The sequence below is a fragment of the Choristoneura fumiferana genome, chromosome 15, assembly GCF_025370935.1.
Source record: "Choristoneura fumiferana chromosome 15, NRCan_CFum_1, whole genome shotgun sequence".
In the NCBI taxonomy this organism is placed as follows: domain Eukaryota; kingdom Metazoa; phylum Arthropoda; class Insecta; order Lepidoptera; family Tortricidae; genus Choristoneura; species Choristoneura fumiferana.
The window spans coordinates 3,150,644-3,159,539 of NC_133486.1; positions in this window are offsets into that span (position 1 = coordinate 3,150,644).

An 8,896-nucleotide genomic window follows, 5' to 3' on the forward strand; every position below is an offset into this window, starting at 1 on the left:
TAATCTGTTTTTGCTAAGAAGCGATCAATGTCTAAAACATCAGGCACCTCCAAAAGGCTCGGCGAATGGCCTGAAAGAAACATGTTATTTGTAAAAATAGTTACTTATAATGTAATTTAATATACAATGCACTCCTGAAGAAACCATAAAGTATGGCAATAAACTCAAAAGGTTGGCAATATCTGGTTTAAAGTAAGACCGGCATATGACGGTCTTCCCTTGAATGTTTTAGACGGACTTTCCAACTGAACAAAATTCTAAGGTTAGACATTTCGAAACCAAAAACTACAAAACTCACCCCATTTGGTTGCAATAAAAGCGTTAGGCAAGAAAACGGGTTATTAAATTACTATGTTACTTATTTCAATAACAAATATTCCGACTGTTTCTATTTTTTCTTATTTTTTCCAAAAACACGTAGCACTCACCATTCAAGTTCAAACAAGAATAAAGTTCACAGTCCTGTTGCGACCTGAGTCTTCGACACAGCGACATCTAGTTTGGAGTAAAGGAACTAGAACGAAGCACACGTTTTAATCTCCAGAAAATATTTATTATATTCTCCCGTACAAACAATCCTCGTTATCGTCACGTTGTAGTTTCCGTGTGCCTCAGACCTCATTTTCGTGGACCCATAAGAATACATTTTGTTCCAGTCTTCGACAATCTTCGTCAAGACTGCGATCATTTTGCATTCATTCTGCCAGATCATGGTGTAAAAATCATTAATCGTATTCGACATGGGTGCTTGAGTAGCGATGAATTTGTTATTCCAGCCATAGCTATTATCATAATCATTAAAGAAAAGACTTTAATTACTATAGTTACAGTAACTTTGTTTACATCGCCTCTCCGAATATTATGTATGTCAGGGAACATCCTCACAGTCATTGTTTTTTCTGCTGTATGTTTTATCTGTTGTTATGCGGCTATATATGTATGTCGGGTTTAGAATAATCTTCTCCAAAATTTCTCGAACAATCTCCTCTTTTTTATTAGGTACCTTTGAGTGACCTGGTGATTTTTTGATGTTGTAATTTAATTTTTCTTTATTTCATTGCGAGGACTCTGTCCTATATATAACTGAACTGACTGTGAACTGACTTATTGCAGAGCAGCTAAAGATTTGCTAGAATTTAATGAGTGCTGCAGCGTTGCATCGCATTCGGTATTGGTACCTTTGGCTAAATTTGATGATCAATTGATCATTGACTTGCCGCCAATGAATTTAGCAACAACGCTATGGTGTCTTTCCACCGAGTTGCTGTCCACGTCTTGTATTAAGCTGCGACTTGAGTTACAATTAACTTAACCCTTTTCCAGATACTGTTGCTGAAGATGTCTTCTTCGATTGTATCATCTTCTTAACTTTTGTCATAGAAATACTGTTTGCATTTGCTGTGGCGGCCAAATGCATGATCGGATGCCAGGGCCGAATTTAGGGGAGGTCAACCGGGGCTTTAGCCCCGGGGCCTCTACAAAAGAAACATCTTTTAGTAATTTTAGCGCCACAGCCGGAACTGCAGCACTTAAAGTAGGTGGCGGCGCCTCGTCTGCGAACAGCTTTTAATATGTAGTTCCGCCTCCGAACCCACTCGGTGGAGCCCTTGCATGGGGCAATCAGTTCAAGTTCGTCTTATTTTTTTAATTCCGGAGAGTAAACACTAGTAAACCAGGTTTTTTTTAGCTATTTTACTTTTACCTATAGTAATTAGGTATACTGTACATTTTATTTGGAAACTAGTCTCCACTCCTTTGTGGCCCTAAGGCCTCCACACCTCTGAATACGGCCCTGTCGGGTGCAGTCATAATGTCCCGATGAAGGCCTATAATATTATTTGTGTTTTTATATATTTAGTGATCGCTGTAGTGTTTATTACCTTTCTTGTCGACATAATCCTGTTTTGTCGCCTTCTTTCTGTATTTTATCAAATACTTTCCGTAGCTATGGCAGCCACTTTATTGCACATATTTCTTAGCAAGTGGTTTCTGCATTCCACTTTTTCCACCGTGTTGTTCTCGTTGCCTCATTTTCACATTCACTTTTTTATAAAAAGTATCCGGCGGAGGGAATATGGCGCCTCAATGCCCAACATTGTAATTGCTTGTTTATTCAGGTAATTAAACACATAAAACTTAAAAAACTTATTTTAATGATCAAGATAAAACATGGTGGCAGCGTAAGCAAGTAGTAGTACCAAGCAAGATGGACGCAAATACAACACTAGCAGATATCGTCCAACAACAAACGGTGCTTCTGACGTCTATGCAGGAACAAATCGCAAGGCTTTCAGAACCCAAGCCGGCGTTTCCCCACAGAGCATACTAGACAGACATAAATAAAGATCCTGAAGATGCATACAAATCGTTCCATCCTGCATGGACGAACTATTGCCGTGCGACACGAATAGATATGTCGTCGCCGGAAGAAGAACCTGGAAAAATAAGCATTTTATTCAGCGAGATCGACGACGAGGCCTTAAAAAATAAAACAATTTTGGTCTCGGACACCAAAAAAGAACGTAATTTACAACAGATTCTAGGAAAGCTAGGTAGGCCTTTGATTTCTAGGAAGGAATCAAAGCCCGAATGAACCATTTGACATATTCTGTGCAGTTTTAAACAAACTGATAGAGGGTGTGAGTATAACACCAACTTTCAAGAAGAAATGATGCATGACAAAATTGTTTTAGGCGTCAGAGACGTTGGATTAAATAAGATCTTTTAAATCAAAAGAAAGATACTTTAATACTTAAGGAATCTATCAACTTATGTCGAGCAGCAGAAGCGACAGATAAGCATATAAAATAATTTTCTGCACCAGCAGACATTTATGTCGTTCCTGCGGAAGCAGTCATATTTCCAAGAAAGAATATTGTCCAGCCTGCGGCACCATATGTATCCACTGTAAGGGCAGAAACAATCTAGAAAAAGTTTGCAAGAAAGAGAAACTAGTAAAAGAAGTAAACGACAATAAGGCGAATGAAGACAACCATGGTCAAGACAGCGATTCAGAACCGGAATATTTTATTAACAAGATAATTAATTACAAATCAAAACAAGAATTTAGCAATGTAACTTACAATTCAGTCAAGAAAGAATGGAAAATAACCACATGTCTACTGGACACCGTAGCGGATACGAGGGTCATGCCATGCCAAAATAAATTAGATACTCCATGCTCGTTTGATTGATACTGGCCAGTTATACACCACCGTGCAGGTTGATTAAATAGCTATAAATTTAATAATGGAATACTCCGGAAATCTGAGTAATATTTTTTTAAATATTATTTTTCTGATTGATTCTGGCGGGAATTTGCAGTTACAATGCACCTTAGTCGACGTGATTTTCGAGTTATGATTTATTATGACTTTAAAAAAGGTTTAAAGCCCTAAGAATGTTTTGAACTTTTAGCCACGATTTTTTGGTGAGTCTGCTTGTTCTCGTGCAACTGTCTTTAATTGGTTTGCTGAATTTAAAAGAGGGCGGGAGAGGTTTGAAGATGAGACGAAGTCGGTGCGACCGCCAACCGCAGTTACTCAAGAAAATTTGCAAGCCGTGGAAAAAAATATCCGTGAGAACCGACGAATTACATACGTAGAGCTTGAGCGTGATCTAGGCATTGGATCAGCAGCACTGCCAACCATAATTCATGGACAACTGTCCCTCCATAAGCGTTGTTCGAGATGGGTGCCGCATAAACTCAACGATTTGCAGAAAGAACGCCGCGTGGATTGGTGTAAATTTATGATAAATTCGATGCTGGCGAGAAGAAAACTGTGTATGATATACTGACAGGTGAGGAAACATGGTTGTATAACTACGATCCTGAAACAAAGCGGCAGTCAATGGTATGGTGCTTTGAAGATGAACCGACTCCTACAAAATGTCGCCGAGCACGAAGCACACAGAAACAAATGGTTGCCTCATTTTTCTGCAAGACGCCATATTGCGACTGTGGTGCTAAAGTTAGGAGTTATATAAAACAAAAGTATTTGACATTCAATTTACAATCACAGCACTTTTGGGTTACTACTCGATGCAAACTTAGGTCTAGTACAACGCTTGCCCTACGGCCAGCTCAGATGTGGGGTTGCGGGCTTTGTGACGCTATGTTGCCCGGTACCTGGATTGGTGTTTCTTTCAAAATTAAAAAAATACAAGGCGCCACCGACAGTAAGCGGCTGTCGGACCGAATTATGAATTAATTAGGTATGGGTACTTCCCTACTTCCGGAGTGCCTGGGTCAGCCCCGGAGCCACGCGGACGAGCGCAGAAATTTGGGAAAGCTCGTGGCGACGGCTCGCCTGAAGTGGGCCCGTCCTTCGAACCCTCCTGAAGAGGAAAGCAATACGCAATTAGCACGGGACATACTCCAAAGACGGAGACCGAAGATGCATCCGTCGGACGGTAGGAAATCTTAGTATCACACTGGAAGGGATACGTGCTAGACTTTATAGAGGTCTGGAACACGTCGACAGCTCCCGTGAGGGTTCACTCCGCCTGGAACTTCCTCAGGCTATCATCAAAAACGAGCGGGGCACAGACAGCGCCCGACGGAAATCGAGGGGAATTCTGTGAAAAAAAACATCCCAATCAGAATTTTTTAAAACGGGAAGGATTGCCGGAGAAAACGGCCTTAGCAAAGAAACAGGAACTTACCGCTGAAGAGGTTTTACGGAGGCCTAGGGCAGGAGGCCGGACTCTCGAAGCTTCGATGGCTCGAGGGAAAAATCGCAAGTCACTTGACAGCTGACCTGACAGCTGTGTTTTTTTAATTCGGGGCGCAGATTAAGGAGTCGCCATACCGTCTGTCACGGTTACGGCGGTTAAAAAACGCGCTAAAGGGGCTGCCAAGAGAAGACGGAGCAGTCCCGAAAATTGTTGCAACAGTGCTTATCAAAGAACTGTCAACTCAGAATGGTATGTGACAGTTTGTGCTCCACAGGTGCTGTCAGCTTGGTGTGACAAGCGGCCAAAGTCAGGAACCCAGCACCAGCTCTGGCACCACGACAACGCCGCTCCGCACACTTTGCCAGAACACTCGACTATTTTAGTTCGAAAAATGTCACTATACTCCCTCACCCGCCATATTCTCCTGATATAGCACCCTGTGATTTTTACCTGCCAAAAATTAAAGAAAAATTAAAAGGAAGGCGATTTGAAACCAACCCTGGCTGCCTATAATATGAAATTTCTGAGGTACCCAAGAAGAATGGTCACTGACATTTTCCAAGTGGTTTAGCCGGATGAAAAAGTTTAATAATCTCGATTTGTGTTAATAGCATAACGTATATTTAGAACAGAATGTAAGTTAGTAACACTTGTAATAGCTTTAGCCTAAAAATTGCAATTGTCTATCTCATTTCCTTTCCTCTTTCCTTCTTCAACATTCGAAAATGAATGAAACCAAGAAGATGAAGACGTCCAAGACAAGAGGCGTAAATAAGGCAAGAAAAGCCAATTTTTAACAAGCATACAGAATGTAAGCTTTAACAAGAATATAGGAGTGAAATAAAATAGTGAGGAGAGCCGTGAAAAGTGCAACAAGTACCTACCTTAATAGACATTAAGATTCGAGGACTATAAGCATCATAGTGTTACACAATTAGTTATAACGGTGAAGGTATACTAACAACGTACAATTATGGGAAAATTTTACACCATACATTTAAGGAGAAATTTCGACGATTTCATAGAAAATTTTGATGATTTTATATTGCGAAATTACTTTCAAATGCGAAATTAATTTAACTCTAGGACGGGAGGAGTTATATGTACATAACGAGTCCTACAATGTTATCTTAACCTACTATTGCATCAGCCACCGTCCAACGTGAGTTATCAATTATTCCTGTTTTTCCTAAAATATTAATATTTCGGATAATTTGTCGATAAATTATGATATTAAAACCTCACGTACAGATCGTTAACGCAAAGTTTTACGACATTTTTTACCGCACTATTTGTCAACCATTGTTAGCTGGAACTAGGACCACTGTATGGTAAAGTCCTAACATATATAAGCTGGTGGCTGCGACCACACAACTCATTCGATAGCCTGCGACGAACGCATTCAATAGCCTGCGATCCATTCAGTTGCTTGCTTCTGTAAAATCCAGTAAAAGTCTCCAGTATTAAATATCGTAATCACAGTTACTGAGTTTACTTTAAAATCAAGTCCAAAGTGAAATCCCTTGCGAAGTCAGCATCGACAGCTCCGAGTCGCCGCACCACGCAGTCTACAATCTTCGAGTATTCTTCGGGACTACGAGTCCCCGAACCCACATCAACGTGTAACTCGCACACAACAGCCGAACACAAAACTATATTTGGCACTAACTATATTGGAGATATCTCAGTAGGTGTGCAGAATCCACATTCTTGAGACAGACCCTTTGAACGCCATCGCTGGGCTTAGAGTAATGAAATTTGGGATGGTTGTTTTTAAAAAAGCTCACGTCAATGAAAACCACGATGTAAATTTTAGGAGTTCCACGGAATCTTATGATTTACCTACGCCATGATTAACTGGCCATGGAAGTGCCATGGCAACCACCTAGTCGCATCATCCACTTCAAAATAATCTAATTTGCAGGGGGAAAGAGGGTTAATCAGTGATACGATACCTGATAGAAATAAAATGACACTTAAAAAAAAGTTACTTTACTTTTGATACATTACATTTATAATAGCATCACAGTTATCTACATAAATTGATTCACTAATATACATATATTTTAAACTTATCCCTAAAATTATAATTTCGTGACGAGAGTTCAGTTTGGGGAGTAAATGGAATGGTGTTAATTAATACGGAAACCTATAGTAGAAGATCCGTTTAAGAACGACCGTCACCATGGGTCATGGGTTTATGGATGAAACGTATTTTATATTCAATTTAATATGTCAATAACTATATTGCATATGGGTTGTCTAAAAAAAATCAGTACAGGATATGATTAATTAAAAATTAAAAAAATTTTTTTTTAAAGGTTTGGTTAATAGACAAATTCCATACCAATCGAAAGTATGAAGTCCATAGAATATGCAAACGTTAGGTTGCCAATTTTTTTCCCGTCACAACTCTCGGGTAGGCAGATATAAACAGGTAAATCGATACTAGTAACTTGCACTGGTCTAGTTAATCAATGAAAGTTAAATTAAACTAAAGATTATTTCATTACGAACACGGTGGTATAAGGTTGTCTGCGAAAATTTAGTCCTTAATTCCAGTTGTCGAATTTAAAAAAATTAAATATTGCTGCGAGTGAATATGTGTGACTGAGAGTTCGCAACCAACCATCCCATGCGATAGAAGAGGATACAGCATAGCAGCTGTTTGTAGTCCGTCCATTTAAAGAAAGAGTCGCACATATTCACTAGCAGCAATATTTCACTTTTTCAAATTCGACATTCGACAACAATTTTTGCAGACAACCCTATACCACCGTGTTCGTCTTTGTTTCCATTAAACTCATTCTAACCAGACCGGTGCAAGTTACTAGTATCGATTTACCTGTTTATACCTGCCTACCCGAGAGTTGTGACGGGAAAAAAATAGGCAACCTAACGTTTACATATTTGGACTTCATACTTACGATTGGTATGGAATTTATCTATGAACTAAACCGTTAATTTATTTTTTTATTTTTATTATTAATTAATCCTATCCTGGACTGAATTTTTTTTAAGACAACCCATATGCAATATATTTATTGACATATTAAATATAATATAAAATACGTTTCATCCATTAACCAGAACTGGTTACCGAACGGTGACGGTCGTTCTTAAACGGACCTTAGACTACTAGTCTATGAAAATACAAAATATCCATAGGACTAAAACTACTATTAAATTAAGGGCCGATTTTTCAATCCTCAGATAAACGGTCGAATAGTTAACAGGCCAATAAAGTTATTCCATAGTTTATCAGTCTGATAACTGGTTGTAGATTTTTCAATCGCCATTTATCTCACGAATAACTATTCGACTGTTTATTCGACGCTAACTTCAGGGAGATGAAACAAACATATGGCATAAGCAAATGTTAGAGCAGGGTAGACTATTTCATTGTCTGTCAGGTAAAAACGTCACGGTTAGTTAAAATTTGAGGTTATGTTAAATTATTGGTGTTTCGCGATAAGTACTTGTATGACTGTTAGTTACAAGCTTGTGGGGTTTTTACGCAAAACTATTGATTTTGAATTAACAATGGATTAAACAAATAGAACGTGGAGCTAATTTTAATATTGCTGAAATTCGATTGCTCGTGAGTTAAGTCGGCAAATATTAACTAATAATAATAATTCATTTATTGCATTCAATAGCCGAACAAGAAAGACGGATGCCGTGATAAAATTAATCCCACATGGTTAGTGATCAGGCCTGAATCTGACAATTCTTCTGTTCCTCAATGGATTTATAAATTCATTTATTATAGCCTCTTTGTCAATAGCTAGATCTTCAATGCTATCAATAATATCCATAATAATGACACTTTTACTTTATAATATACGAAATATGAACAAAGAACTGAACTGTATGAAGAAAATGCAAACGTAATATTTACACCATCTATTGACCATATGTTTTCAAATGTAACTATCGGACGTATAGCGGGTTATCTGGCCGTCGAAGGGACAGATAAAGTTATTCCTCAGGTAGTCGACTTATTCGTCGAATAAACACCATCTAATTGTTTAACTGAGGATTGAAAAATCGGTCCTAAAAACTAAACCTACTGGGCCTTTTGGCATGTACCCATCACGCAAGCAGCATTCCCTAGTCTATTGTTGTACAACGGAATAAAATTTAAAAATCTGGCATTTCCGATATAAATTACCTATAAGTCAAATTGTCAGTTGATTAATTATCTTACGTTAACCGA